This window comes from Sceloporus occidentalis, unplaced genomic scaffold, assembly GCF_023333645.1.
Source record: "Sceloporus occidentalis isolate IW3139 unplaced genomic scaffold, rSceOcc1.0.p SCAF_1, whole genome shotgun sequence".
Classification (NCBI taxonomy): Eukaryota; Metazoa; Chordata; class Lepidosauria; order Squamata; family Phrynosomatidae; genus Sceloporus; species Sceloporus occidentalis.
In genome coordinates, this window is record NW_028316981.1 from 31900871 (window position 1) to 31914328 (window position 13458).

At 42.6% G+C, this 13458-nt stretch overlaps 1 protein-coding gene across 4 annotated transcripts in view; it reads right to left on the reverse strand.

The window, feature by feature from the left end:
- LOC149321292 (prickle-like protein 2) overlaps positions 1 to 13458 on the reverse strand; it is a 364893-nt gene that overhangs the window by 140720 nt on the left and 210715 nt on the right. Inside the window, exon 1 of one of the 4 annotated variants that reach the window (XM_089519001.1) lies at positions 4452 to 4534. The exons of 2 other annotated variants lie outside the window; for them this stretch is intronic. The gene's annotated coding sequence lies outside the window, so the exon portion shown is untranslated. Of the gene's footprint in view, positions 1 to 4451; positions 4535 to 13458 lie in introns of those variants that run through there. One more of the 4 variants, XM_089519002.1, reaches the window with a different exon arrangement.

The window sequence follows — 13458 nt, forward strand, 5'->3', positions numbered from 1 at the left end:
CATATAGTATTATCCTGGTATAAAAATGAAGAGCAGGTGATGGGAAAGAGTGCCCTGCTTAGTTTGGCCTTTACAGATGCCTTTCAGCTACAGTACCATAAGTTAAAAAATGATGCCATTGCAACTAGGGTAGCATTCTATGGAAGATAAGCAAAGCAGCAGTAGCATCTCACTTTGATCCACTGCTGCCTTCTAAGCTGTCACCATGGTCATTTGCTTGTCTGTTTGCTTGCTTTCTTATGCTAACAAGCAGGATAGCTTGGTGCTAGCTTTGGTAAAAGCAGTGAAATCATAACAAGAGAGCTTCCAGTCCCACCCCTAAGCGGTTTACGATGCCAAACGAATTGCCCATAACAAGCTGGATACTCATTTTAGCGACCTACAGAAGATTGCAAGGGTGAGTCAACCCTGGAGCTCCGCCTGGGATTGAACTCACAGCTTTTGTAGCTGTGAATGGCTGCAGTACTGGCATTTAACCACTGCACCACCAGGGCTCCTGGTTCAAAGCATCTGATTTCAAAGCATCCTCCTTTGTACCTGGTCCTGACTCACTTCCAAAACTCTACTTGTTGAAGAGATATGCGATTGCAGACTCCTTCATACAAACTGAAATAGCTCTTAATTGCTACCAAGGGAAAAAAAAAACCCTTCAGCTCTTTAGTCTCAAAGCCCCTACACATCTCCTAATCATATAACTATTCTCATGGTTTAGTGGCACACCCAGTTCATCATCCTGGAATGCTTGGCTTTGCAAGTGCCACTAAGGCTGCCAGCACACCAGCCCAAACAACTTGTGATCCTAGCAGGAACTGTCAGATACCTAACAGCAACTCATAATACACAGCTGCTGTGTGCCATTTGGTGGAGGCCACATTTCAGGAGTACTTTGGGAGGGGGGCATAGGGGGAAAGCCCAGGGAATGACAGATCTCTAAGCACACCCTGCTATTTTTCAATTCCTTAGCAGTTTGTATAGAACCAATGTGGCTTCAAAGACTCACATTGCTCCATGGGTTATCTTGTGTGGTTTTTAATTATATTGTTCAATTGCTTTGCAGCTCAGCAAGATAGCATGCAGTCATCCTGACTCAATAGATTCCTTTATTGCCACTTAAATAAACAGAAGAGTTTCCTTCAGAAAGAATGCATTATTTTATCTCTCTCATATATGCATACTTTACTTTTGAACCAAGTTCATACATATACCCAACTGGAGTATTGTTGTGTTCCCTGAAATCCTTTTTGACTTATAGCAAGATTTGTTCAGAGCGGGTTTGACCCTGATTTCCTCTGAGGCTCAGTGTGTCACTTGCCGAAAGTCACCCAGTGGGTATCCCTAGTCAAGCAGGGATTTGAACTCTGTTCTCCTAAAGTGTCCTAGTCCACTCAAACCATTATGCCATGCTGGCTCTGAAGAATGTGTTGTTGTTTTGTTGTTGTGTGCCTTCAAGTTGTTTCCAATTTATGGCAATCCTAAGGCGACTTTATCATGGGGTTTTCTGGGGCTGAAAGTATGCAGTTCACCCAAGGGCAGCCAGTGGACTTCCATGGTTGAGCAGGGAATCGAACCCCAATCTCCAGGGTCTACATCCTGCTCTCAAACCACCACACCATGCTGGCTGAAGTATATAGGCACATACATTTTTATGTAATAATAATGGTGCAACTGAATGACATAATTTTAAAACATATTGAAAAGCCTCAGAGGGAAGGCAATGGCATACCTCCTCTGAACAAATCATGCCAAGAAAACCCCATGATAGGTTCACTTTAGGGTTGCGGTAAGTCAGAAACAACTTAAAGGTATACAACAATGACAACAAAGGGATCTTGTAGCACCTTTGAGACTTACTGAGCAAAAGAAGAATTAACATAAGCTTTTGTAAACTTGGTCCACTTCCTCAGATGCATGCTTCTGGCAGGCCTTCCCCAATTGATAATGTCCAGAACCACTTGAATCCCCCTCCTTTTATTATTTTCCTTTTATTATTTTTCTTATTTGCAGTTTCTTTTTGTTTGTTTAAATTTTGATGTATTGTTATGTGCTTTTTAACCATGTTTTACTGCTTAATTTTATAGTTGGCAGGGAGGGTTGGGTTGGAGTTTTGTGGGGCTAGTTGTTTTTATTATTGTATATTGTATGAACTTTGTTGTTACCCGCCTCAATCCCCAAAGCGGAAGATGTGGGATATAAATAAATATTTATTATTATTATTATTATTATGCAAGACTGATGCAAGTTTACAAAAGCTTTTGCTACAACACCTTTCAATCAGTCTCAAAGGTGCTACAAGATCCTGATATTCAAGACTAACATGGCTATATCTCACAATGCTAAAACATACAGGATAAACCTGCATGCCTAAACTGAGTTTTAAAATACAAGCCTTATTTTCTGTACTGGGTTATGCCAGTGTTACAAATGTTAAAAGTAGATATTTGAACTGCACATTACACAAGGGTAACAGCAGCAAACAGAGAGGTTTCTGAGCAATAGAGATCCTTTATCAGCGACACAGTCACCTATTTTGACAAACGAAAGCAAAAAAGGGTGAGATCATGAGCGAAAACTGGACATTGTGGGAAAGTCTTCTTTAGAAGCAAGGGGTTATTATAGTTGTGGGCTAGTATAGTACTGTAACTGCTTACCTCCCCTCTCTCCAGTCTCCCCAGAACCAACCTTCGTTCCCTCTTAAACCACAGAGATTTTTCATTTGTTACTCCCCTTTCTCAAAACTATCTTACCATCTTCTACATTCCACTGGGAATGTTTGCTTTAGGCATTCATTATTTTGTTTTGTCATCCTCCCCCTGTGCTGGTGCCATTTATGATTTAAGGGCCACTATGACTTGGACTGTCTTCCTTTGCAAACAAGTGGAAGTCCATATGTCTCTCTGAACAATGAAAGAAAATGTGAATGAGGCAGGAGGGCGGGGGGGACTAAGATGCCTTGGAATATTAGAAGGCTTCAGAGCCTTTTAAATATGGTAATTATTTCAAAGTTCAGGGTCCCTTGAGAAGAACTGGACGTATCCATCTGTGAAAGCAATCAGAGGCGGGGAAAGGATGGGTGTGTGGGTGTGTGTTGACACAACTGGCAAGCTGCAGCTGAAGCAAGCTAAACTGATTCATTTTTATTTAGTCAAAGAAAGGTGGCTTAACGCTTGCTGCTTAAAGCAGAGAAAACACAAGCACCCAAAAGAAGAAGAAGAAGAAGAAGAAGAAAGAAGTCCTGTGAAATATGCAAACACATTTGAGTTTTGCACTGGCCAAACTATAAGAAGCCCTTTCCCATATCTCGAAATCAACCACAAGGGCAATGTCTCTGGAAAACTTGCCTGCAAAATAAAATAATTGCTTATGAAAGAGAAATGGGATCCATCGAAGGAAAGCAAAGCAAACTCTGTCTGCAGGAATGATGCTGAGCAGAATGAAGTCTTGCCCAAATCCTTGGCGGTTCACCAAGGTTTTTGTAAAGCCCAGTGACTGGAAGTACAGCAGAGAAGGGATGGGTGGATTAAAATCTCAGTATGGCCACAGATCAGGTTGACGTGGCCTGAGGTGAATGCTTTCCAAGTCAGCCTTCAGCAGGGAAAAACAAAATGGTAAGCAGTGGGGCGGTGGAAGGAGGATGACACCCTCATGCAGGGATCTGGCAGTTTCTGAAGAAAAGGGATTGTCAGTATCTTCAAAGGGCTGCAAACAGCAACAGCAACCACCACCAAACCGCCTTCCTTAAAATATAATCTTCTAGAAATCTGTGTCATCACCAGTTTTCTTGAAAAGCTCCTAGGGCTTTCAGCCATTCAAAAGCCCAAATTGACCAGGCAGTAAAATGAACCCTGACACATGTTTTTTCAGAAAACAGCTGATGGGTAGGAAGCCTGGATGACTGAAAGGGAAACTAGCCCCTTCAGTACAGCACTTCTCCTGCTGGAGTTTTCAGGATTTTTTTTAATGCCCAGCAATTGAAATGACTCACAAGTCACTATTTCTGTCAACATCACTGGTTGAAGGTTAAAAGGAGAAAAACAGACACATACACACAACGCAAAGGTATACAGAATGGGGAGAGATCTTGTAGCACCTTTGAAACCAACTGAGAGAAAGAAGTTGGAAGCATGAGCTTTCCTAGACATAAACCTACTTCCTCTGATGCATTTCGAACACACAGACATTGATGCCAAGTCATTTTCAATGGAAAGAAAATACCAAGCTGTGACTCCCATCTAATTTTGGACACTGAACAAAGATCTTTGGCACTCTCTGTCTTACCAAGGCACCCTTGACCAGCCCTGCCTTTCAGTTCAACAACTCTCACTTCCAAAACACCATGCTCCAAAACCTCAAGTGTCAGCTTAAAAAAGGGATACCTCCATCTCTGGTCGCCCACTTTCCCCCAGCAGGGCAAGACCATCCAAGTGACAGCCCACCCAAGCAGCCTGGCTTACCTGTTTCTAGGGATCCCAAGTCCAGGTTTTGGCAAGGAAGTTCCTTTTTCTTTTGTTTGTATAAAGTCCAGAGGTCCACTCAGTACTCCTCCCTTCCTTCTCCCCTGATCCTCCCCCCCCCCCTCCTTCAGTTGTTCAGGTTTACTTTCGTCTTATGCCCCCTTGCCTGGCAAGCCCCAGAAAAACACTGCAGCGTTGTCAAGCCTCCTTTCCTCCTCCTCCTCCTTCAAATGCAGCTAATAGGAGAGAGATCTATAGACACATCTCTCATTTGCAGTGCAGTAGCCCTAGGATTGGGAGACGGTGGAGGGGTGTGTGGAAGCCCTTCCAAGAGGCAGAGGCACCAGCGAGGGAGCCACCATCTGCCCTGGCCAAAGCATCGGGAGGTCTTTTGCGGAGGTCTTGCTCTGGGTTCCACCTTCTCCTCCTCCTCCTCCTCTTTCCCTCTCACTCCATCGCCCTGGTCCAGCAAGGCAAATGCACTCCAGCCTCAGAGAGGCACAGGCTTGCCAGGCTGCTGCATCCAAGCGCCAGCGCCTCCCTCCTTCCCTGCCTGCCTTCCTCTTCTTCTCGTCCAGAGAGCTCCGATGAGGAGCTGCTGCTGCTGCTGCTGCTGCCTGTTTGTCTGTCTGTCTGTGGCTCTGCCTCCTGGTCCTGGCTGGCGTTGCAAGGCCGGCCTCTCTGGCATGCTAATCAGGGCGTGATGTCAGGCGGGCGAAGGCGCTGCTGCTGCTGCTGCTGCTGCCTCTGCCTCTGGACAGCTCAAGGCAGGCATGGCCAGAAGGCAAGGGGGCTCTGCTCTGCACCCTCCTCTCCCGATTCCCCTTCAGCCCTTACTCAGCCTTTGAAAAGAAAGGAGAAGGAGGAGGGAGAGGGAGAAGAAGACAAGGAAGTGGAGGAGGAACACCAGGAGGAGGAGGAGGAAGGGAAGAAGAGGCAGAAGAGCAGGAGGAGGTGTAAAGAAAGTAGGGGAGAAGAGAAAAAAGGAGGAGAAGGAACACCAAGAGGAGGAGAAGGGAGAGGAGAAGCCAGGAGAAAGAGAAGAAGGAAAGAGAGGTAAAGGTGGGAGAGGGAGAAGAGGAGGAGGAGAAGCAGGGAGGAGGAGGTGTTAAGAAAGTAGGGGAGAAGAGAAGAAGGCAAGGAAGATGAGGAGGAACACCAGGAGGAAGAGAAGAAGGAAAGGGAGGTAAAGGTGGAAGAGGATGAGGAGAAGCCATAAAGAAAGTAGGGGAGAAATGAAGATGGAAAAAGAGGAAGAGGAGGAGGAAGAAGGAGCAGGTAAAGAGGAAAGGGGGAAAATAATAAGAAGAGGAAGATGAGGAGTAGCCAAAAGGAGAAGAAGAAGCAGGAGAAGGAAGGGGAGAAAATGGGGAGAAAGAGAAGAAGGAAAAAGAGACAAGGGAGGAAGAGGGAAAAGATGAGGGAAAAGAAGGTGAAGAAAGGAAAGAGGAGGGAGAAAAGGGAGAAGAAGCAGGGACGAGGAGATAAAGAGGGAGAAGAGAAGAATTGGAAGATAAGAAGGAGAAGAAGAAAGAGGAAGAGGAGGAAGGAGGAAGAAGAGGGGAAGAGGGGAAGGAGAAAGAAGATGGATAGGCAAAAAAGAAGCAGAAAGAACAGGGAGGAGCAAGAAGAGGAAGAAGAAGTAAAGGGGGAAGGGGAAAAGAAAAGGAAAATCAGAGGAAGACAAGTAAGAGAAATATCAGAAAGAGGAGAAGAAGAAGAAGAAGGGGAGAAGGGAACAGAAGAAGAAGAAGAAGAAGAAGACGGCGACAAAGGAGGATATCACATGGGATGGGAGGTTCTCAATTTCGAAAGAGAAGATAATGAGGTCAATTTGAAAATTCACACACTTATGTGATTACTTATCACACCTTAAATTCGCTGTAATGGCCTCCCCGAACACGACCTAGATTCTGTGCAAAGTAAGCCATCACATCGGTGGGTTCTTAATTGCGAATTGCCCCCCTTGTGCATGCTCAGTGAGACTCCAGATGACTGGAGCATAGCATATTTAGGCGAGTGAGAGAGAGGGACCAAGGAACCCCACAATTTACAAAAAGAGGTTGGGGGCAGCGGGAAGAATGGTTGAAAGAACTTGCTCTATTCACGTTAGAACGAGCATATATTCACTTTTGTCACATTAAAACGTGAATATAATGGTTATCCAATAGCTCCCGGTCCATGCCTCTTAATTAGCAGGCAGCAGCCCCCCCCCCCCCCCAGCAATGCTGAAGGACAAGTGGAAGCAAAATCGAAGCGGAATTGCAGCAAGGCTTCATGGCACCCCCCCCCCCCTTCAAGATTGGGGTGGGGGGAACCAGGGCCAAAGGAGACATGCACATCACACCTAACAACAGCGAACTGAGTGCTAAGTTGCCTAGGAATAGGGTTTGTGACTTCACTAGTTCATCAAATTTACTTAACTGTGGATTGACGCATGATTGAATTCAGAGTGGTTCGGACTGCCAGCGATCATGTGTGGTAAACTTTCACGCAATAACGTGAATACGCATGATTGCGTTCAGGATGACACTGAATTATACTTGCAATTTTAGTTGTGTGATATCCTCGAAAGAGAAGAGCCAGGGAGTGGAGGAGGAGAAAGAAGGTGGTAAGGAAGAAAGGGGGAGAAGAAGAGGAGGAGGAGGAGAAAAGAAGAAGCAGGACAATGTCAAAGAAGAAGAGGGAGAAAAGGAGGAAGAAGAAGAGAAGAAGAAGAAAGAAGAGGAAGAGAAAGAGAAAGAGAAGGGGTAGAAGTACAATGGAAGAAGTAGAACCATCTGCTGCCACCATTGCTTCCACATATTGCTGCCACATTATATTGGGGAGCCTGACCTGTGCATGTTATGCTAGTCAGTTAATTACCAAAACTGTTAGGATTCCACATGAGTAATCAAAACAAAACCCAGACAGACATTTGATGCTGACCATAAAACAGCAGTGTCTGTAATCAAAACAACCTCCTGGTTTCACATTCTTTGAATGAAATGCCAGTTTCTATTTTCTGTGCCTCTTGACTCATGGATTCATTCAAAGACAGTAGATGATGAAGTCCCCAGGGGTTGCCTGGCTGTTTTGTGGTAGTGATTGGTTGTTCAGATAACAACTAATGAAGGGTTGAACTCCTGGTAAGAGTTACAGTGGAAATTACAATACTGTAGTTGTCTGACAAACAGCTCTGTTTCGATGGATGCTCCTCTCATCTAGTGAGGTATCTATGAGGTCTTGCAGAGGCCCATAGGACAAAAATCCTGGCATAGCATTGAAACTTTAACTTTTAGGGCCTCCATTCCCAGAGTCCGCCAGCCATGCTAAACTCTAGTTTTTTGGAACAGGGAGTCTGCATCGCACTATGTCAAACCATCTATTATTATCTTTATCTTTGTCTTTACTTTCATGTATATCTTACCCCTCCCTTCCAAATAATTATTTAATTTTAATGTATGATTTTAAATTGTTAACTGTTTAATTGATGTTTTAGGGGAGGGTGGGATATTGGGACATGGGATTTTGTATGTAATTTTTAACTTGTAAGCCACCTCCATTGTCATTGACAGAGAGACAGAATATAAATAAAGTTTTATTTATTTATTATTATTTATAAAATGGAACAGTAGGCAGGTAAAAAATATGATACAATTCAAAAGATTTTAAAATATGCTTTAAAAACAGTACAGTTAAAACAACACAGTGCCCTCTTAAAAGCCTAGCTCATTATTGTCTGTTTCAGGGGAGGGAATCTTTGGCTTTCCAGATGTTTTGGACTACAGCTCACAATTCTTTCCCATTGGCTATGGTTGGTGGGGCTTCTGGAATTCCAACAACAGTGGAGGAGCAAACTATTTTGGCCCTGGTCTGACCTATAGGTGGGAAACCTATGACCCTTCGGATGTTATACTACTTCTACATAATCTCTCATGATTGGCCAGGATGACAGGACTGATGGGATTTGGAGTTAACAGCTGGAGGAGCACATGTTTCTCATCTCTGGTCTACTCTGATGTGTTTCAGTTCTCAATAATCTCATACAGAAGGTCTTCCCCACACCATCTGCTTCCTGATGCTTTGAACTGGAGGTGCCAAGAACTGAACTTGGTACCTTCTGTATATAAAACACTGAGCAAGCTAGAAAATGTGATAAACTACAGAATAGGCATTAATTGTTGTAGGATCACTTTGTTTAAATCACCTTTTCATACATCAGACCTGTAATCTTGAATGGTCTATATGGCCTTCATGTACTCCAAGCCCTTGTTAGTGTACTCTGAAAGACACTCACAGAAACCTATGAAGAAAAATAGTTAAGTAGCTACACACAATTTGCATATGCACTGAGTAGCAGAATATGCAGGAAATATTTGATGGAATTTTTGATGCCACCCCCCCCTTATGCACTGCTTTTTAAATGTTTAAATTATATGAATTTACAATACAGTCCGATCCATAGAATCATAGAATCGTAGAGTTGGAAGAGACCGCAAGGGCCATCCAGTCCAACCCCTGCCATGCAGGAAATCACAATCAAAGACAGATGGCCATCTAGCCTCTGCTTGAAGACCTCCAAGGAAGGAGACTCCTCTACACTCTGGGGGAGTTTGTTCCACTGTCGAACAGCCCTTGCTGTCAGGAAGTTCCTCCTAATGTTGAGGTGGAATCTCTTTTCCTGCAGTTTGCATCCATTGCTCCGGGTCCTAGTCTCTGGAGCAACAGAAAACAAGCTTGCTCCCTCCTCAATATGACATCCCTTCAAATATTTAAACAGAGCTATCATATCACCTCTTAACCTTCTTTTCTCCAGGCTAAACATCCCCAGCTCCCTAAGGCGTTCCTCATAGGGCAAGGTTTCCAGACCTTTCACCATTTTAGTCGCCCTCCTTTGGACACGCTCCAGTTTCTCAATGTCCTTTTTGAATTGTGGCACCCAGAACTGGACACAATATTCCAGGTGGGGCCTGACCAGAGCAGAATATAGTGGCACTATGACTTCCCTTGACTTAGACACTATACTTCTATTGATGCAGCCTAAAATCACATTGGCCTTGTTAGCTGCCGCATCGCATTGTTGACTCATGTTCAACTTATGGTCTACTTGGACTCCTAGACCCCTTTCACATGTAGTTTCATTCAGCCAGGTTTCCTCAATCCTATATCTGTGCTTTTCGTTTTTCCACCCTAAGTGCAGTACCTTACATTTCTCCGTGTTGAATTTCATTTTGTTAGCTATGGCCCAGTTTTCTAGTCTGTTCAGGTCATTTTGAATCTTGATCCAGTCCTCAGGGGTATTAGCTACTCCCCCTAATTTGGTGTCATCTGCAAATTTGATAAGTATGCCCCCAATTTTGTCCTCCAAGTCATTGATAAAGATGCATGGTTATCACACAGATAATCAATGCCACTATGTTCACTGCAGATTATTCCTCTTAGTATGTGGTGTTTACAATGGCAATCTTAAGCTGCAACTTTCCTGAAACTGATGGAGCTAAGCAGATGCAGCTCTGCCAGTAGTCTGGACTATAACATTAACAATCAATCCTGTAAGGCATTGATCAGGTTTGCAATTGTTTTCTGATGTGATAAATATAAAGCTCAATGTTTCATTAAAACGGCCGTTCCACACTAGCATGCAATAGACTAGCTTTTCCAAAACAAGGAGTGGGCAAAGTACACTTCAGGGGCTGCATCTGCTATTCTTTCAGCACCGTTTTAGATTCCCTGGACCTCACTTTTTCTTGCCTGTACTCCAAACAGGTGAATTACCTCTCCTGGAAGCCTTCAGGAGCAACTATTTACTGTTTAAATAGAGCTGCCTGCACATAAAAATTACATGTTTCTCAAAACTGGTAGTGGACTTCCAGCCACTTCGATTTTTTGTGGCCTTTTAGTTGGCAAGTAAAATATATATTAGCTGCCACTGCCACAAGGTACTGCCTACTCTTATGCCATGGCTGCAGTTTAATGCTAGGCCTGGTGAAATGGGGGCATTGTGAAGACAAACAAGATAAAGATTGAAAAGGATGCTTCATGCTAAAAGTACCATATCAAAATTGAGTTCAATGCCAGTCTTGTTCAAATGTGGGAGTTCAAAAAGTGGCAGGTGCATTGCAATCCATAAGGCAGCAGTAATTTGTTGAAGAAAAGTATGTTTCTTTCCTTCACACAAACCCACGCTCCCACACATACATATTTCCCCCCTCCATCCCAGCTTTCTTCACCGCACACTGTCAAAGACAGGAGACTGGTTTAGAAAGTCAGACCAGAGTGCTTAATCTGGACATGAAACAAAAATTCGATCCCGCTTGCTTGCCAAACCCTGCAAATGACGTTATTTTATAGTCAACCCAACATATGTTAATTAAAAATATGGAGGAAATGGGCCGAAACTCAACTAGGCTAAAGCAAACAAGAATGTTGTGTTTGCAAAATCATAATTTAAAACAGAGAGAGAATTACAACTTGTTTGGTGAAAGAGTTTTCCTTCAAGCCCTTGCAGAAACCACAGGCATCAGCTCAGACAATGCTTAACAACCATTTGATAGGACAATTTTGTTTACTTTTTATTAGCCAAGTAAATGCTTGAGACTTATCTGGACTGCCAAACCATGCAAAAAGGCCAGTTTATGGAGAATTCATATTATAAATGGGTACAGATTGTTTTAAGGGTAGGATGTTGCATTTGAATGAGCTGTACATAAATAAGCAATGCATTCAGCAGTAAGTGTGGGCAGAATAATGTCCCTAGTTTCCAAGCAACTGCCATCAAGTTTTCAGACAGGGTTGTCTGTGTGTGTGTTTGTGGTTTGTGTGTGTGTGTATAGATCTGCAGATGCAAGTAATTAGAAGCCCAAAGCTAGATTCTCATATTGTTAGTTTTGGGTATAAAGTTCAGATTCTGATGGAAGGAAATGCCAGTTTCCAAATATTTCTGAAAATATTCTGATTCTTGGACCAAATCTGAATCACAGGCAACAAACATAGTTTTGATTTCAGATCCCAAAGTCTCAATCATTTTCTTTTGAGAGGTAAATTTAAATGAATTCGATTACTCTTATTCCTACTTAAGTGAGTACAGGATTCCATTTGTGAAGCTATTACAACTGATACTCCAAATTTGGAAAATTTATGGACTATTCAGTTTAAGCAACACTTCAGTTCAGTGCTGTTTGTTGTGGACTGTTTCGTTGTTGTTTTTGCTGTTCATATCTGTAGCTCAGTCCCAAATTACTATCAGCTACTAGTAAAGGGGCAAACCAACAATTTTTGAATGGTGTTTTAAACCAGGCTTCAGAAAACCAATTCCAAAAGGCAAGGAATAGCAGCCAGAATACTTGGAAGGCTGGAGAAGAGGTCAATTATCTTTGTTACTTCCCAGCATTTGCCTCTTGCTGGTGCCAGCATTCTTTGGAGGAGACACCAATGGACCACATTCCAGGTGAGAAGACCCTGTCCCAAATTTCCTGGACTGTATTTAAGCCATGCTGATGTGAATCCTTGGAGAACAGGGAAAAAATCAGCACATAGACATGTTAATATTGATTTTGCTTTGCACTTAATTCCGTGTTGTTTTATTGTAATCTTGGCTTTATGCCATGTTTATTGAATTGCTGATTTATTTATTTTTATATTTCTTGCATGGCTGCCAAAGAGAGACTCATGGCAACTCAGAACAATACTCTGTATGATCAAGAGCAAAATTATGAAAAGAAATCTAAAGCATAATATTATGTAATAAGTTAGTTCAAAGAAAAATAACCGATTCAAAACTTGTAAGAAATCTATTTGTCGTATATCAGAAATATAAAATGAAATGGTTGCAAAGGAATACAAATTGTAGAATAATGCTTTGTTATCTATCCCTAAGTGAAAATGCTTTTATGTGGATATAAAATAAAATATATATATATTAAAAAATAACAATACTCTCTCTCTCTCTCTCAGCACGCCCCCATGCCACTGGGAAGCCACATGGCTGACAGCATGCTTCACTGCATTTCTGCTGTGCAGCGCTTAATACACACTCACCGCAGAAATCCGGAATGCTGCCATAGCAGCAAAGGCGCCTTTTTCCCAGCGCAAAAAGGAGCGAATTTCTGCTGCTTTTTTTGCACCAGGAAAATGTTGGATCATGGCTGTGGTGTGCAGTTGCCATGGCCCTGATCCGGCACTAAAAGGAGCAGTCTGTTTCACCCTTATGTTAATCATAACATTATTACAATACTTCTCCCTCAAACATATCTCAATTTCTGGAGGGATGTTATTAGTGAATAATTTGTTTCCCTCCCTTTTCCTTTTAATTGTAAAGAATGTAAGGAAACAGCCCACCATTGGATCTGTATTGTGTCCCATGTGAAACTGTTAACAAATTGTACTGGATGTAGTCAATGGTGCTGTGCACCTATGGGTGTGTTGATGCAGATACATGCATTTTGCTGCCAGTTGACTAATACAGACTTGACTGCCCATTTTTTTTCTCATCCATGCCCCCCCCCCAAAAAAAAACCCCAAATCCCTGTGGGTGGGAAGGGCCTACTGTAATACCACAACACAGTTTAACAAATTATATTAAAATTGAAAGCAAATTTTAAATGCACTGATAAAAAAAAGTATAACACAACCAGTCAATTGTGAAAACCCTAACTGAATAAAAAGGTCTTTGCCTACTGGCAGAAAGACAACAGACAGGAGGCCAGCCTAGCCTCTCTTGGCAGGGACTTCATCACCCTGAAAAAAGCCACTGAGAAGGCTTGGTCTGTCATCCTACTAAAATTTCTTTTGACTGATACAGGACTGAGAAAAAGGGCTTCATTTTGTCTTTTTTTGTACTGTATCTTTGTACCAAAGTGTTTTTGAAATGAAAAATTTAGCTTGCATAATAAGTTGATGTTTCTTGAGAGCTATATCAAGCAGAATCAATTGGTGAAGAGCAGCATATACTGTAAATCAACTAAAGAAAGCAATGCAGAAAAGAGCAACTGCATAAGGTTGTAAATGGGGAATATGGATTAATTTT